The 16,871-nt window shown below is 44.8% G+C and overlaps 1 protein-coding gene across 1 annotated transcript in view; it reads left to right on the top strand.

Annotated features, from left to right (window-relative positions):
* Window positions 1–16,871, top strand: part of gucy1b2 (guanylate cyclase 1, soluble, beta 2) — a 62,887-nt gene that overhangs the window by 22,152 nt on the left and 23,864 nt on the right. The gene's annotated exons all lie outside the window — the stretch shown is intronic.

Raw genomic sequence — 16,871 nt, 5'->3', positions numbered from 1 at the left:
ATAGTAACTCATAGCAACAACCATGGTAAGCAGAAAAGCATCTCAGCATGCAACAGCAGAAGATCACACTGGGTTCCACTCCTGTCAGCCAAGAACAGGAATCTGATGGACAGGGATGATTTAAATGCGTATATATATATATATATATATATATAATCTCATCTCATCTCATTATCTGTAGCCGCTTTATCCTGTTCTACAGGGTCGCAGGCAAGCTGGAGCCTATCCCAGCTCACTACGGGCGAAAGGCGGGGTACACCCTGGACAAGTCGCCAGGTCATCACAGGGCTGACACATAGACACAGATAACCATTCACACTCACGGTCAATTTAGAGTCACCAGTTAACCTAACCTGCATGTCTTTGGACTGTGGGGGAAACCGGAGCACCCGGAGGAAACCCACGCGGACACGGGGAGAACATGCAAACTCCACACAGAAAAGCCCTCGCCGGCCACGGGGCTCGAACCCAGACCTTCTTGCTGTGAGGCGACAGCGCTAACCACTACACCACCGTGCCGCCCATATATATATATATATATATATATATATATATATATATATATATATATATATATATATATATATATATATATATATATATATATAGTAGAGAGAGAGAGAGCAGCATGGTGGTGTAGTGGTTAGCACTGTTGCCTCAGAGCAAGAAAGTTCTGTGAGGCAACAATCAATCAATCAATCAATCAATCAAGTTTATTTGTACAGCGCTTTTAACAATAAACATTGTCGCAAAGCAGCTTTACAGAATTTGAACGACTTAAAACATGAGCTAATTTTATCCCTAATCTATCCCCAATGAGCAAGCCTGTGGCGACGGTGGCAAGGAAAAACTCCCTCAGACGACATGAGGAAGAAACCTCGAGAGGAACCAGACTCAAAAGGAACCCATCCTCATTTGGGCAACAACAGACAGCCTGACTATAATATTAACAGTTTTAACAGGTATAACCCTCAACTGTCCTCATGGGGCTGTCCTTCACAGGATTGGGGCGATAAAACTCCGACCAGACACAGGGCACCAGGATGGATCAAGCAGGTCCGAGGGGCAGAAGAGGCCAGCATCTCAATCCCAGGATCAACATGTAACTCAGAGGGACAGACGGGGGGGGGGAGAGAGAGAGAAAGAAAACACGTTGTTAGGTATGCCCTAAAAATGACAAGTATTAAATCTGTGTGGTAGGCTCGCAGAGACGAGAGTCTTTACATCAGGCATAACACACAATGGCATGTTAATATGGTAAAAAATATATCATGACCTGCTCTGGCTGGATGCTTGATTGGGTGATGGGAGCACACTCCTCAGCAATGATGAGATGCAGATGGGACCCTTAGGCCTGGCCAAGACAATTCAGTTACATTTCACCGGGTCTGGGACATGCGACAGAATGTCTGACGGCCGATTCCCTGCAGGCTACGATAGCCAGTCGAGGTCCCCACCGTCTCCACCAAAAGATTTCCTGTTGACTCCATGTAACTCAGAGGGACAGATTTGGGGTGGGGGGGAGAGAAAGAAAACACAGGTGGTTAGGTATGCCCAATGTCACCTGAATAAGTAGGAACAGTATACATATTGCACCGAGTACAAGCAGGGACTCCGGCAACTAACTATGACAGCATAACTAAAAGGAGAGAGCCAGAAGGTAACACAGGCATGAGGGAGCCCCGGGACATAAAGCAGCCAGCCACTACACCGTCAACAAACTCGAGTGAGCAAGCGAGTGGGGACTGACAGCATCCATACATCCCAGTTTACCAAAACACTCTATGTCTGAGGACCCTCCAGATCTACTCCTTTACCTCATAAACACCATTAACAAAAGGCTTGACTAAACAGATATGTTTTCAGCCTAGACTTAAATGCTGAGACTGTGTCTGATTCCCGAACATTACTTGGAAGGCTGTTCCATAACAGTGGGGCTTTGTAAGAAAAGGCTCTGCCCCCTGATGTAGCCTTCACTATACGAGGTACCAGCAGATAGCCTGCACCTTTTGATCTAAGTAGGCGTGGCGGGTCATAGAGGAGCAGAAGTTCACTCAGGTACTGTGGTGCGAGACCATTTAGTGCTTTAAAGGTCAATAGTAGTGTTTTATAATCAATACGAAATTTGATTGGAAGCCAATGCAGTGTGGATAAGACAGGCGTGATGTGGTCATATTTTCTAGTTCTAGTAAGGACTCTTGCTGCGGCATTTTGAACTAACTGGAGCTTGATTATGCACTTATTGGAACATCCAGACAGTAAGGCATTACAATAATCCAACCTGGAGGTAACGAAAGCATGGACTAGTTTTTCTGCATCATGCAATGACATTAAATTTCTTATCTTTGCAATATTTCTGAGATGAAAGAAAGCTATCCGGGTGATGTTATCAATGTGAGTTTCGAATGAAAGACTGGGGTCAATAATCACTCCGAGGTCTTTTACTGCTGCACGTGAAGAAACAGAAAGGCCATCCAGAGTTACTGTGTAATCAGAAAACTTACTTCTAGCTGTATGTGGTCCTAGCACAAGTACTTCAGTCTTGTTAGAGTTAAGCAGAAGGAAATTAATAAGCATCCAGTGTCTAATGTCCTTAACACATTCCTCAATTTTATTAAGCTGGTGTCTCTCATCAGGTTTTGCAGAGACATACAACTGTGTGTCATCAGCATAACAGTGGAAACTAATACAATGTTTACGAATAATATCACCCAGAGGTAACATATATAGAGAAAAAAGCAGTGGACCCAAGACAGAACCTTGTGGAACACCAAACTTTACCTCGGTACGTCTAGAAATATCACCATTTATATCAACATACTGATAACGATCAGTTAGATAAGACCTGAGCCAGGAGAGGGCCATTCCCTTAACTCCCACAACATTTTCTAGTCTATCCAGAAGAATGGAATGATCAATGGTATCAAATGCTGCACTAAGGTCAAGCAACACAAGTAGCGAGACACAGCCCTGATCAGACGCCAACAGTAGGTCGTTTACTACTTTAACCAGTGCTGTCTCTGTGCTATGATGAGGTCTAAATCCTGACTGATACATTTCATGGATGTTAATCCTATGTAAATATGAGCATAACTGCTGTGCCACAGCTTTTTCAAGGATCTTGGAGATAAAGGGGAGGTTTGATATTGGCCGATAATTGGACAGCTGACAGGGATCAAGGTCAGGTTTTTTAATCAGGGGTTTGATAACTGCTAGTTTAAAGGATTTGGGTACATAGCCAATCATAAGAGAAGAATTTATTATTTTTAGAAGCGGTTCAATTACTCCAGGCATTATCTGTTTGAATAGATGTGTCGGTAAGGGATCTTGTACGCAAGTTGAGGCTTTTGATGTAGAGATTAATGAAAGTAATTCAGTTTCTTTTAGGGGAGTAAAACATTCTAACTGATGATCTGATACAGTTATATTGTTAACTACAAGGTCACTTTCATTGTCTAACCTTAAATTAGTAGTTTGAATTTTTTGTCGGATATTCTCAATTTTGTCATTAAAAAAAATTCATGAAGTCGTTGCTACTACATACTGCAGGTGTGCATGTGTTGATAGTGGACTTATTCCTGGTTAATTTTGCTACAGTATTAAATAGGAATCTAGGATTATTTTTGTTATCTTCTATTAGGGAGGAGAAATATGTTGATCTCGCAGCACTAAGAGCTTTTCTATACTTCAGGAAGCTCTCCTTCCAAGCTAATTTGAACACTACCAATTTTGTTTGATGCCATTTACGTTCCAATTTTCAAGTGGTCTGTTTTAATGTGCGAGTGTCATCATTATACCAGGGTGCTAATTTTTTGTCTCTGACCATTTTCCTTTTTAGAGGAGCTACATTATCTAAAGTATGGCGGAATGTTGACTCTAAGCATTCAGTTGCCTGATCAAGTTCTGCAGGGGCTGACAGTGACCCAATCAAAGTTGACAGCTCTGGGAGATCATTTATAAAGCTCTGTACAGTAGTTGACGTGAAAGTACGTTTAATACAGTAGCGTGGTGAGGTGCATATATTATTACTCAGACATATTTTGAATGAGATGAGACAATGATCTGAGATAACTTCAGACTGTGGAAGTATGACTATATTGTCTACGTTTAATCTGAATGTTAGTATTAGATCAAGGGTGTGACCACCATTATGAGTCGGTCCTATGACATTCTGCTTAATCCCGACTGAATCTAAGATGGACAAAAACGCTGTTTTTAAAGGGTCTTCTGGGTTATCGAAGTGAATATTAAAATCTCCGACAACTAAAGCTTTGTCTAAGGAAATAACCAAATCTGAGATAAAATCTGCAAATTCAGAAAGAAACTCAGAATATGGCCCCGGGGGCCTGTAAATAATAAGCAATGGAATTAACTGGGTAGACTTATTTTTCGAGGCTACATACATTATATGAGTATGAAGAACTTCAAATGTATTAAATTTATAACCAGGTTTGTGTGTTACACCTAGATAATCGTTATAAATAACCGCGACGCCTCCTCCTCTGCCAGTTAGACGAGGCTGGTGTATATAACTGTATCCAGGAGGACTCGCTTCATTTAATGCTATATATTCATTTGGCTTAATCCATGTTTCTGTTAAACACAGTACATTAAACTCCTGATCAGTAATGAGTTCATTCAGAAACTCTCTGAAAATTTCTACCTTTTTGGTGAGCTCGGGGAACAGACACAGTCCCGATGTAGTGGGCCCTGAGTGACGACTCTGTGCAGCTAGCAGACAGTCGGTTTAGCCTGTTTGTCTGCTCCCTGGCCTTGGCTCTGGATTGTCAGAAATTAACTAGGCCTGTTCTGAGACTATGACCTATGCTGCAGGAAATGAGAGCAGCACCTTCCCGAGTGGGATGGATACCGTCCCGCCCTAAGAGGCCAGCAGTGCCCTCAAAATTAGCCCAATTATCTATAAAGCCCACACTGTTTTCAGAGCACCACAAAACTCAACAACAGTCTTCTTCTTCTTCTTTTGGCTGCTCCCGATTAGGGGTCACCACAGTGGATCTTTCGTCTCCATTGCTCCCTGTCTTCCACATCCTTCTCTACCACACCTGCCACTTTCATGTCCTCTCTCACCACATCCATGTATCTCCTCTTTGGCCTTCCTTGTTTTTGTGTGCCTGGCAGCTCCATCCTCAACATTCTCCTTCCAACATGCTCTGCATCTCTTCTCAGGATGTGCCCATACCATCTCAGTCTTATCTCTCTTAGCTTAATTCCCAAGCTCTCCACATGTGCTGTCCCTCTTATGTGCTCGTTCCTTATCCTGTCCAACCTTGTCACTCCCATTGCAAACCTTAACATCCTCAACTCCGTCACCTCCAACTTTGCCTCCTGTCTCTTTGTTAAGGGTATGGTTTCCAATCCATACATCATAGCTGGTCTCACTACTGTCTTATACATCTTACCTTTCACTTTTGCTGGGACTTTCCTATCGCAGATGACTCTCCAACTGCTCCACCCTGCCTGCACTCTCTTTCTCACCTCAATATCATAGCCCCCATTTTCCTGCACAGTTGACCCCAGGTACTTGAACTCACCAACTTTCTTTATGTCTACTCCTTGCATCTTCACTACACTCTCATCCCCATGCTCATTGATGCACATGTATTCTGTTTTCCTACTGCTCACCTTCATTCCTCTTTGTTCCACTGCATACCTCCATCTCTCCAAACCCAACTCAACCTCCTTTCTGCTTTCACCACATAATAATAATAATAATAATAATACATCTGTTTTGTATAGTGCTTTTCATGATACTCAAAGACGCTTTACAGGAGGTTCAAACACACACACACACACACACACACACACACACACACACACACACAGACAACAGATAAATAGGAAGGTGATCTGCAGGAAGGTGACGTGTCAAGTATCATATGCAGTCTTGAACAGGTGGGTTTTGAGATGGCGCTTTAAGGAAAGTAGTGTATCAGAGTTACGGATGGTCAGGGGGAGGGAGTTCCAGAGGGTAGGGGCAGCGATGGCGAAGGCTCTGTCTCCGAGGGTCCGGTACTTGGACGTGGTGATGGGAGTGAGGAGGTTGGCATCTGCAGAGCGTAGTCGGTGGGTGGGGGAGTGGCGATGGAGGAGATCAGTCAGGTACGAGGGTGCAAGGTTGTTGAGGGCCTTGTAGGTGATGAGGAGGATCTTGAAGTGTATGTGTTGTTTTATGGGAAGCCAGTGAAGTTGACGGAGGACAGGGGAGATATGTTCTCTGGAGGGGGAATGGGTGAGCAGCCGGGCAGCAGAGTTTTGAACATATTGTAGTTTTTGAAGAACAGTGGAGGGGAGGCCATACAGGATGCTATTGCAGTAGTCGAGTCTGGAGGTGATAAAGGCATGAATTAATGTCTCTGCGGCAGGGGTGGAAAGAGTAGGTCGCAGGCGTGCAATGTTTCGTAGGTGGAAGAAGGATGTTTTGGTTACATGGTTAATGTGTGATTTAAAAGAGAGTGCAGGGTCTATGTAGATTCCAAGGTTTCTGACGAGGGGGGAGGGAGTGACAGAGTGACCATCGATACAGAGTGAGAAGTTCTGACAGGTGGGAAGGATGGATTTTGGGCCAAAGATGATGATCTCAGTTTTATTGCTGTTTAGTTTGAGAAAGTTGTGGTTCATCCAGGTTTTAATGTCAGTAAGGCAGCGAGTGAGGGTGAAGAGGATGGCAGGGGAGATGGTTTTGGTGGTGATGTAAAGCTGGGTATCGTCGGCATAACAGTGGAATTGGAGTCCATGGCGGCGGATGATGTGTCCAAGTGGAAGCATGTACAGAATGAAGAGAATGGGGCCCAGGACTGAACCTTGAGGGACTCCATGTACAACAGGGGTGGTGTGGGATTTATGATGATTGATAGTGATATAGTGGAGTCTTTCAGACAGGTAGGATTTGAACCAGGAGAGGGCGGTGTTGGTGATGCCAATGGATTCTAGACGGTTGAGAAGGATGGAGTGATTGATTGTGTTGAAGGCAGCACTGAGGTCAAGGAGGAGGAGGATGGTGAGGGAGCCAGAGTCAGAGGAAAGAAGGAGATCATTGGTGACTTTGAGGAGGGCCGTTTCGGTGCTATGGTGGGTGTGAAAACCAGATTGGAATGTTTCATACAGGTTGTTTGAGAGGAGGTGGGTCTTGAGTTGAGTTGCAACAGCTCTTTCCAGAAGTTTTGACAGAAATGTAAGGTTGGAGATGGGTCTGTAGTTGTTGGGATCATCGGAGTCGAGGCTAGGTTTTTTAAGAAGAGGAGTGATGGCTGCCAGTTTAAGAGGTGGGGGGACTATGCCAGAGGTGAGGGAGGAGTTGATGATGTCTGTGATGAGTGGGGCGAGGGGGGTGAAGCAGTCTTTGACAAGTTGAGATGGCAAGGGGTCCAGGGAAGAGGTAGATTATTTCATGGTAGAGAGTATTTTGGAGAGGTCAACAGAGGTTATGGGTGAGAAGGTTGATAGCCATTGGTCAGAGGATGAAAAGAGTGTGGGTTCAGGTGGTGGGGTAGTAGTAGTGGAGGATGCAAGCTGGTTGTAGATGGTTTCTATTTTTGAATTGAAAAATGACATGAGGTTATCACATTTCTCTGAGGTGAATGAGGATGAAATGTTGTCGTGGGGTTTGAGGAGTTTGTTAATGGTGGAGAACAGAGAGCGTGGGTTGGAGGAACCAGAATGGATGATGCCAGAATAGTATGTGGAACGTGCTTTGATGAGAGCTAATTTGTAGATTTGCATATGGTCTTTGTAAGCGAGCGAATGGACTGTGAGGCCGTTTTTTTTGTGAAGTCGTTCTAGTTGTTGAAGTTGTTTCTTGAGCTTGTGGAGTTCCGGAGTGAACCAGGGTGCCGAGTGGGTAAAGGTGACTGTTTTGGTCTTCAGAGGTGCCAGTGTGTTGAGGGAGGTAGACAGAGTGTTATTGTAGATGTTGACAAGGTCCATGGGGGTTGGATTTTCAGGGGGGGTGAGGCAGGAAAGAGAGTTTGACATGCAGGTGGAGAGAGTGACTGGGCAGATGGATTTGAGGTTACGGAAGGTGATCCTGCGGTTTTGTTTTGGTTTGGGGGTGGGGATGTCGATGTCAAATAAAATGGCTAGGTAGTCGGATATGGAGAGGTCAAGGCTGGAAATATTGTGGATGTGGAGGCCGGTGGAGTAGAACAAGTCTAGGATGTGTCCGCGGTTGTGGGTGGGGAAGTTGATGTGTTGGGTGAAGCTAGAGCAGTTGAGCAGGTCGAGGAAGTCCATAGCATTTTTACAGTCCGAGGAGTCGATGTGAAGGTTGAAGTCACCAAGGAGCAAAAGAGATGATGAGATTGAAAAAAGTGTGGTGATGAATTCAGAGAGATCAGATAGGAAAGATGGGTTGGGTTTGGGGGGGCGGTAAATAATAGCAGTAATGAGAGGTTTAGGCCCAGGAAGTTTAAAAGCAAGATGTTCAAATGATGGGGCAGAGGGGAGGGACAGTGCGTGGGGTTGGAAGTCTTGGTTAAAAATAGCAGCAATGCCACCCCCTCTGCCCTCAGTGCATGGGCTATCCAGATAGAAGTATCCTGTAGGGGTGGTTTGATTGAGTGAGAAATAGTCCAGGGGTTTTTGCCATGTTTCATTTAGGCACAGCAGATCGAGTTTGTTGTCTGTAATGAATTCATTTAGGATGAGGCTTTTATTGTTGAGGGATCTTGTGTTGAAGAGGGCGATTTTCAGTTGCTTTTGTTTTGAAGCTGTTGGGGAGGTGGTTGGGATTTTCCAGAGGTTGAAAAAGTTCACAGAGGATGCGTTCTGATGACGTGTGTTGTTGTGATGACGTAGGGAGGAAGTGTGGGAGCCGGTGTGTGAACTGCAGTAGGTCCATAGAGCTGGGATGGAATTATTAGTGCTTGAAATATAAATGAATTTGCGGCGGGATCCTCGATGAATGTAATGGGGTCGGTGTAGTAGACCAGAGTTTCGTAGCGTGTTGATGAGTTCGGTGGAAGGAGGCAGTTTGAGAATAAGCTGCTGGAGTTCAGTTGGTGTGTAATGAAGTGCCATGGCCGATGCTGTGAAGAGGCAGATCCTAAAGATGGATGGTGTTGACTGCGGTTGATAAAGAGACAGATGTTGAACCAAGATGAGCAACCACAGCATGGAGGATGTGGAAAATAGCCAGCTTGATGGATCCATATGAGGTTGGAGCCAGCTAGCCAGCTAGGAGCCAGCTAGCAGTGGAGGCGACGTTGGTTGGCTAGCCTAGCCAGCTCAAGCCGAGGGTAGCGGTCCCAGCCAGCAAGGGCTAACCGCACCAGGACAGATGTTAGTCCACCCGGGTAGCGTTGATGGATCCGGCGCCGAGTCCTCGACACCAGTAAGTGTCCAGCCAGCACACACAGGTCACGAGAGGGCTCTGGAGCTGTAGCTTAGACACAGGTGGAGGTTTTTGAATGTCGATCCAAGTAGATAGGTGTCAGGTTTAGTTGCGATGTTGGTAGCAGGTCGTCAGGTTTAGTTGCAATGTTGGTAGCAGGTCGTCAGGTAGAGCATCGGAGGTTCAGGTTCGAGCAGCGTGAAGTGGCAGCCAGGTGCGCCAGCATCCTCACGCATGCTCAAAAAAAAAAAATTATCACATATCACAATATCATCCGCAAACATCATGTTCCATGGTGACTCTTGCCTCACTTCGTCTGTCAAGCTATTCATCACTGTGGCAAACAAGAAATGAATGAATGAACCCTTTATTGTCACTAGTCACAAGTACCAGCGAAATTGGCCATCAATCTGTCCGTACAGATACACATTCATACAATTGACAGAGGGGGAGTAGACAGGACAGGAAGACAGGGATGGAAAGAAAAAATACAGAGTAACATGAGGAGAGGGGAGGAGAAAAAGCAACCCTCACACTATGCTCCTGTGGGGAGTACAGTGTGGGAACATTAAAAAACACCTCAGCACATAAGCACAAAATAAGTACACTTTACAAAATGAAAACTCGGGACTTGAGGGGGGAGGGGGCAATCAGGGGAGGGGGTAAGGGGGAGGGGAGGGGGCATGGGGGCGAGGTAACCCAGCGCAAGCAAGCAGCCGTCCATTCCTGCAGCCATGACGGCGCTGCTCGCGCACCTGCTTGTCACACTGGAGGTAAAAAGTGGCGACCATGGGAAGTGGGGGAAGGAATGCAAGAGCATCTCACTGCAGTGATCGTCGGGGGAGTTGTTGTTCCAGCAACGGCCTTGACCAAGGCCAGTGCTGTCTGAGGGGGCCGAAAGCAGATAAGATTGGAATTGTTTGGTCTTGGGGCGAGTAGACGCATTCTTTTACACGATTACTCTGTTTGTCCATTCTGGTCTCTGAATCGATCCATTTTCCTTTGCAAAGCCAAAAGCTTCTCCATGATGTTGTCCATGTTGTGATTCAAGTTCTGAATAGCCACAGTCTGAGTGCCGACAGCTCTGCCCACCGCTTCAATCATGTCGGGCAGCTTTATGGGGCTTTGGACAGCTGTCACCATTTTCTGATTCCCTCGATAAACCAGGGCAATGCCTAATCCAGTCAGCAAAAGACCTGTAATCATGGTTCCGAATAGGTAGATGTCTTCAATGTCCTCCACAGAAAGAACCGCCAGACACATGACCCGCCACTTCTCCCACGCATCCATCATGTAGCTGCGAACGTTCTGGCAGGATAGGACAGTTCCCCCGAACCCAGGCTTCTCATTGAGAAAATTGTGTCAATTGCATTGAGAGACCAATTTATCAATTCCATGATTTTTAGTTTGGAGAGCAGTGCGGAGAGAGTCTCTCAAAAGTATAGACAATAGACAGATGAGATGAGAGGAGCAAAGCAGGGAAGATAAGGGAGAGGAGAGAAATGCGACCGCCTTCCGTGAGAGCACGGAGAGAAAAAAAAAGAAAGGACTCAAAGCAGATCCTTGATGAAGTCCCACCTTCACCTTGAACCATTCAGTCATTCCATCTACACACCTCACTGCTGTTTCACTGTTCTCATACATGTCTTGCACCAGTCTAATATACTTCTCATTCACACCACACTTTCTCATACAATACCATAACTCATCTCTCGTCACTCTATCATATGCCTTCTCCAGGTCTACAAACACACAATGTAGCTTTCTCTGGCCTTCCCTGTACTTCTCCATTAACATTCTTAAAACAAAAATTGCATCCGACGTGCTCTTCCTTGGCATAAACCCGTATTGCTGTTCACAGATTGCTACCTCTCTTCTCAATCTCACCTCCAATACCCTTTCCCATAACTTCATGGTGTGGCTCATCAATTTTATCCCTCTGTAATTACAGCAGCTCTGTACATCTCCCTTATTCTTGTATTTTGGGACTAGCACACTCTCCATTCATTTGGCATTTTCTCATTCTCTAAGATCTTATTAAACAAACAATCTCATTAGGAACTCCACAGCCATCTCACCCAAACATCTCCAAGCCTCAATTGGGATACCATCTGGTCCGAATGCTTTCCCAGTCTTCCTTCTTTTCATGGCTGCCCTCACCTCATCCTTACTAACCAACTCTACTTCCTGATTTGCTGTCTCCAACGAATCTGAGCTTTTCTCTCTTGGATTCTCCTCATTTAATAAATCCTTAAAGTACTCTTTCCACATTCTTAATACATTCTCTTTTTTTGTCAGCACATTTCCATTTACATCTTTCATCACTCTTATCTGCTGTACATCCCTCGCTTCCCTGTTTCTCTGCCTAGCTAGTCTGTACAAGTCTTTCTCTCCTTCTTTGGTCTCCAGTCTTTCGTACAGCTCCTGGTATGCATCTGCTTTCACCTTTGCTACCGCTCTTTTTGCCTTCTGTCTCGTCTCTCTGTATAACCACCTGCTTTCCTCATCTCTCTGAATGTCCCAATTCTTCTTTGCTAGCCTCTTCTCATTTATAATTTCTTGCACTTCTTTGTTCTACCACTACAGTATGTCTCCTTGTCTTCCTTCCTCCTTCCTGATGACCACCCTAGCACCTTCCTTGCTGCCTCTCTTACTAGTATAGCAGTAGTATCCCAATCTTCTGGCAGACTTCCATTACCACTCAATGCTCATCTCATTTCTTCCCTAAACTCCTTCTGATGTTCAACCTCTTTTAGTTTCCACCACTTAATCTTCGGCTCCACTACCGGTATTTCATGCTTCCTCTTTTTCACTTTCAAACTCATCCTGCACACGACCACTCGATGCTGTCTAGCTACATTCTCCCCTGCCATCACTTTACAGTCTCCAATCTCCTTCAAGTTACCCCTTCTGCAGAGTATCTAGTCCACCTGTGTAGATTTTCCTCCGCTGTGAGGCAACAGTCGATCAATGAAAACATTGAGGACGAAATAAAAATTCTACTTGAAAAGTTCAGTAACACGCTCCACCATCTTGTTTTTCTCTGCTTATGGTATGTGAGCTGATAAATAATAAGAATATCCACATTCACTGGATATGAGCAATCGCGTGCTCTGATTGGTTACTCTACTACTAGGCTATCAGCTCATATACCGTGAGTCGAGAAAAACAAAAAGGCAGAGAGTTTTGCTGAACCAACCGAGAATGAAATAAAAATTCTACACGAAAAGTTTGAAGCTTAATTTCCTCATTTTCATTGTTTTCATTGATTGACTGTTGATGTAAATATTGTCAAATTTGAATATTTTACTATGCATGTACTGTATGCAATTTGTCACATGTTCGCTAAGCGGAAATGATTATGTCAGACATTTTATATAAATTTTTTATTCATCTAATTTGCAAAAAATAAAAATGCTTTGTTTCTCAAAATCCAGTGACTGTGGATATAATAAAACAATTATTCCACTCAATCTTGTCATACATGGCTTATAGCCAACTCGGCACTACAGCTATCTGTCAGTAATCCCAGTGTGAAGGAGCAGACTACAAACACTCAGGACTACAACTCCCATGACACATAGTGCCCTCTGTCCCCAGCCTACTGAACTGCAGCTGCCATGCATTTCCTTAATCACCGCTTCCGTTATTTAAGCCGCTCATTCACACCACTCCAGTGTGAAGTATCGTCCTGCCATTTCAGTACATACCAAGCCTTGTATCTTTTCTGATTGTCTCTTGCATTTCCTGACCTTTTTCTATTTCCTCTCTGTTTTCACTCTTTGTCTTTTCCACGTCACATTATTCACCAATCACCTGACCCTTGCTAGTTTACTAACACCGATTTCAGTCACACGTTTTGGCTTTGCAGACAGTCTGCTTATCTGCTTCCTCTGCACATACAGTGGTAAGTGCCTGCGATCTCACAGGATACTTTGCCATAATGGATATAGCAGAGGGTCCTAAACAAACTGCTCTAAACGCGCAGGGGCATTTGCTAGGAGAACATCAATAGATGCTCATCTACCTCATCAATCAGATGATGCAGCTCACATCTGTGATATCACAGGCCCTCCTAGCATGCTCCGAGCCTCCTCCTCACCCAGCGCTTCAACTCCCCACTCCAGAGAAGTTTGCTGGAGATGTCATTGCATGTAAGGGTTTTTTACTGCAATGTTCTATGTATTTTTCCATCATGCCACATTTATTGGAGGAGTGCAAGATCTCAAAATTTATAACTTTTCTCTCAGGCAAAGCACTTCGCTGGGTCACTGCAGTTTGGAATAAGGGGCACAAGCAAACCAAGTCCTATGAACAATTCCTCACCATGTTTAAAAGGGTGTTTGATCATGAACCAGAAGGGATAGAGGTTAGAGAGAGTCTTCTTGCCAGTCCCCAAGGCTCCAGAAGTGTTGCTGAATTTGCCTTGGAATTCAGGACACTAGCAGCTGCCAGTGGGTGGAATGATCTGGTGCTGAAAGCAGTCTTTCACCAAGGCCTATGTCCAGAGATTGTTAGTGAGCTGGCTTGCAGAGATGAGAACCTCACTCTGGACTCCCTCATTGACTTAGCTATTCAACTTGACCAATTGTTAAAGCACCGACTATCTATCCACTTCAACACCAAATCTTCCCAATCTATGGAGGATGGCTCACCCATGAAGGTCTCACGCACCCATCTAACCCGCACCAAACATGCTAGGCAATGCAAGGAGGGGCTATGTTTCTACTGTGGGAGCCCTGAGCATAGCATCCAGAAATGTCCCATATGCCCAGCCTGAGAGACCCCAACAGACAGGCCTGTAAGCTCCACAAGTCCGGTGAGAAAATTCAGTTCTAAATCCTTTACCATCCCAGTTCTACTCAGGGTAAGGTCCTCCACTCATGTCGTATCTGCTTTTGTTGATTCAGGGGCAGAGGAGAGCTTTATCAGTAGTGCCATTGTGCAGAACCTCGACCTGCCTACCATCCTCCTGCACAGCGCACTCAGTATCAAGACCATTGATGGAGGACCCATAGGCGATGGACTGGTCACCACTCGCACACAACCAGTACAGATTCAAATAGGGGCTTTACACAAAGAATTCATATCAATCTATGTAACCACCACTGTCGATCATGACATCATCCTTGGCTATCCCTGGCTGCAGCTACATAATCCATTGATTTCATGGCAAAACAAGGAAATTCTTCAATGGTCACCCACATGCTTCCAGAACTGCCTCCCTCTCCCTCAGATCAGAGTAGTCAAGTTTATTTGTATAGCGCTTTTAACAATAAACATTGTCGCAAAGCAGCTTTACAGAATTTGAATGACTTAAAACATGAGCTAATTTTATCCCTAATCTATCCCCAATGAGCAAGCCTGTGGCGACGGTGGCAAGGGAAAAACTCTCTCAGACGACATGAGGAAGAAACCTCGAGAGGAACCAGACTCAAAAGGGAACCCATCCTCATTTGGGCAACAACAGACAGCATGACTGTATTAACAGTTTTAACATGAGGACAGTTTCGTTGATGTTATAACTCTTCACTGATGGACACTTGAGTGCAAAACTGTTCATGATAACTGCAGACCTAAAGTTAGCAAGTCAACTGTAGTCCTCAGCCATAAAAGCATTACTGTAAGAGTCCAGAGCATCCTCCAGGTATAACCCTCAACTGTCCTCATGGGGCCATCCTTCACAGGAGCGATGCGATAAAACTCCGACCAGACACAGGGCACCAGGATGGATCAAGCAGGTCCGAGGGGCAGAAGAGGCCAGCATCTCAATCCCAGGACCAAGATGTAACTCAGAGGGACAGATTGGGGGGGGGAAGAGAGAGAGAGAAAGAAAACACATGTTGTTAGGTATGCCCTAAAAATGACAAGTATTAAATCTGTGTGGTAGGCTCGCAGAGACGAGAGTCTTGACATCAGGCATAACACACAACAATGGCATGTTAATATGGTTAAAAAATATCATGACCTGCTCTGGCTGGATGCTTGATTGGGTGATGGGAGCACACTCCTCAGCAATGATGAGATGCAGATGTGATCCTTAGGGCTGGCCAAGACAATTCAGTTACATTTCACCGGGTCGGGGACATGCGACAGAATGTCTGACGGCCGATTCCCTGCAGGCTACGATAGCCAGTTGAGGTCTCCACCCTCTCCACCAAAAGATTTCCTGTTGACTCCATGTAACTCAGAGGGACAGATCTGGGGTGGGGGGGAGGGAAAGAAAACGCAGGTTGTTAGGTATGCCCAATGTCACCTGAATAAGTAGGAGCAGTATACATATTGCACCGAGTACAAGCAGGGACTCCGGCAACTAACTATGACAGCATAACTAAAAGGAGAGAGCCAGAAGGTAACACAGGCATGAGGGAGCCCCGGGACATAAAGCAGCCAGCCACTACACTGTCAACAAACTCGAGTGAGCAAGCGAGTGGGGACTGACAGCATCCATACATTCCAGTTTACCAAAACACTCTATGTCTGAGGACCCTCTAGATCTACACCTTTACCTCATAAACACCATTAACAAAAGGCTTGACTAAACAGATATGTTTTCAGCCTAGACTTAAATGCTGAGACTGTGTCTGATTCCCGAACATTACTTGGAAGGCTGTTCCATAACTGTGGGGCTTTGTAAGAAAAGGCTCTGCCCCCTGATGTAGCCTTCACTATACGAGGTACCAGCAGATAGCCTGCACCTTTTGATCTAAGTAGGCGTGGCGGGTCATAGAGGAGCAGAAGTTCACTCAGGTACTGTGGTGCAAGACCATTTAGTGCTTTAAAGGTCAATAGTAGTATTTTATAATCAATATGAAATTTGATTGGGAGCCAGTGCAGTGTGGATTAGACAGGCGTGATGTGGTCATATTTTCTAGTTCGAGTAAGGACTCTTGCTGCTGCATTTTGAACTAACTGGAGCTTATTTATGCACTTATTGGAACATCCAGACAGTAAGGCATTACAATAATCCAACCTGGAGGTAACGAAAGCATGGACTAGTTTTTCTGCATCATGCAATGACATTAAATTTCTTATCTTTGCAATATTTCTGAGATGAAAGAAAGCTATCCGGGTGATGTTATCAATGTGAGTTTCGAATGAAAGACTGGGGTCAATAATCACTCCGAGGTCTTTTACTGCTGCACGTGAAGAAACAGAAAGGCCATCCAGAGTCACTGTGTAATCAGAAAACTTACTTCTAGCTGTATGTGATCCTAGTACAAGTACTTCAGTTTTGTCAGAGTTAAGCAGAAGGAAATTAATAAGCATCCAGTGTCTAATGTCCTTAACACATTCCTCAATTCTATTAAGCTGGTGTCTCTCATCAGGTTTTGCAGAGACATACAACTGTGTGTCATCAGCATAACAGTAGAAACTAATACAATGTTTACGAATCATATCACCCAGAGGTAACATATATAGAGAAAAAAGCAGTGGACCCAAGACAGAACCTTGTGGAACACCAAACTTTACCTCGGTACGTCTAGAAATATCACCATTTATATCAACATACTGATAATGA

The sequence above is a fragment of the Neoarius graeffei genome, chromosome 27 (assembly GCF_027579695.1).
Source record: "Neoarius graeffei isolate fNeoGra1 chromosome 27, fNeoGra1.pri, whole genome shotgun sequence".
In the NCBI taxonomy this organism is placed as follows: Eukaryota; Metazoa; Chordata; class Actinopteri; order Siluriformes; family Ariidae; genus Neoarius; species Neoarius graeffei.
Note: the sequence above shows the minus strand (reverse complement) of the source record. Positions and strands in the feature narration are given on the sequence as shown.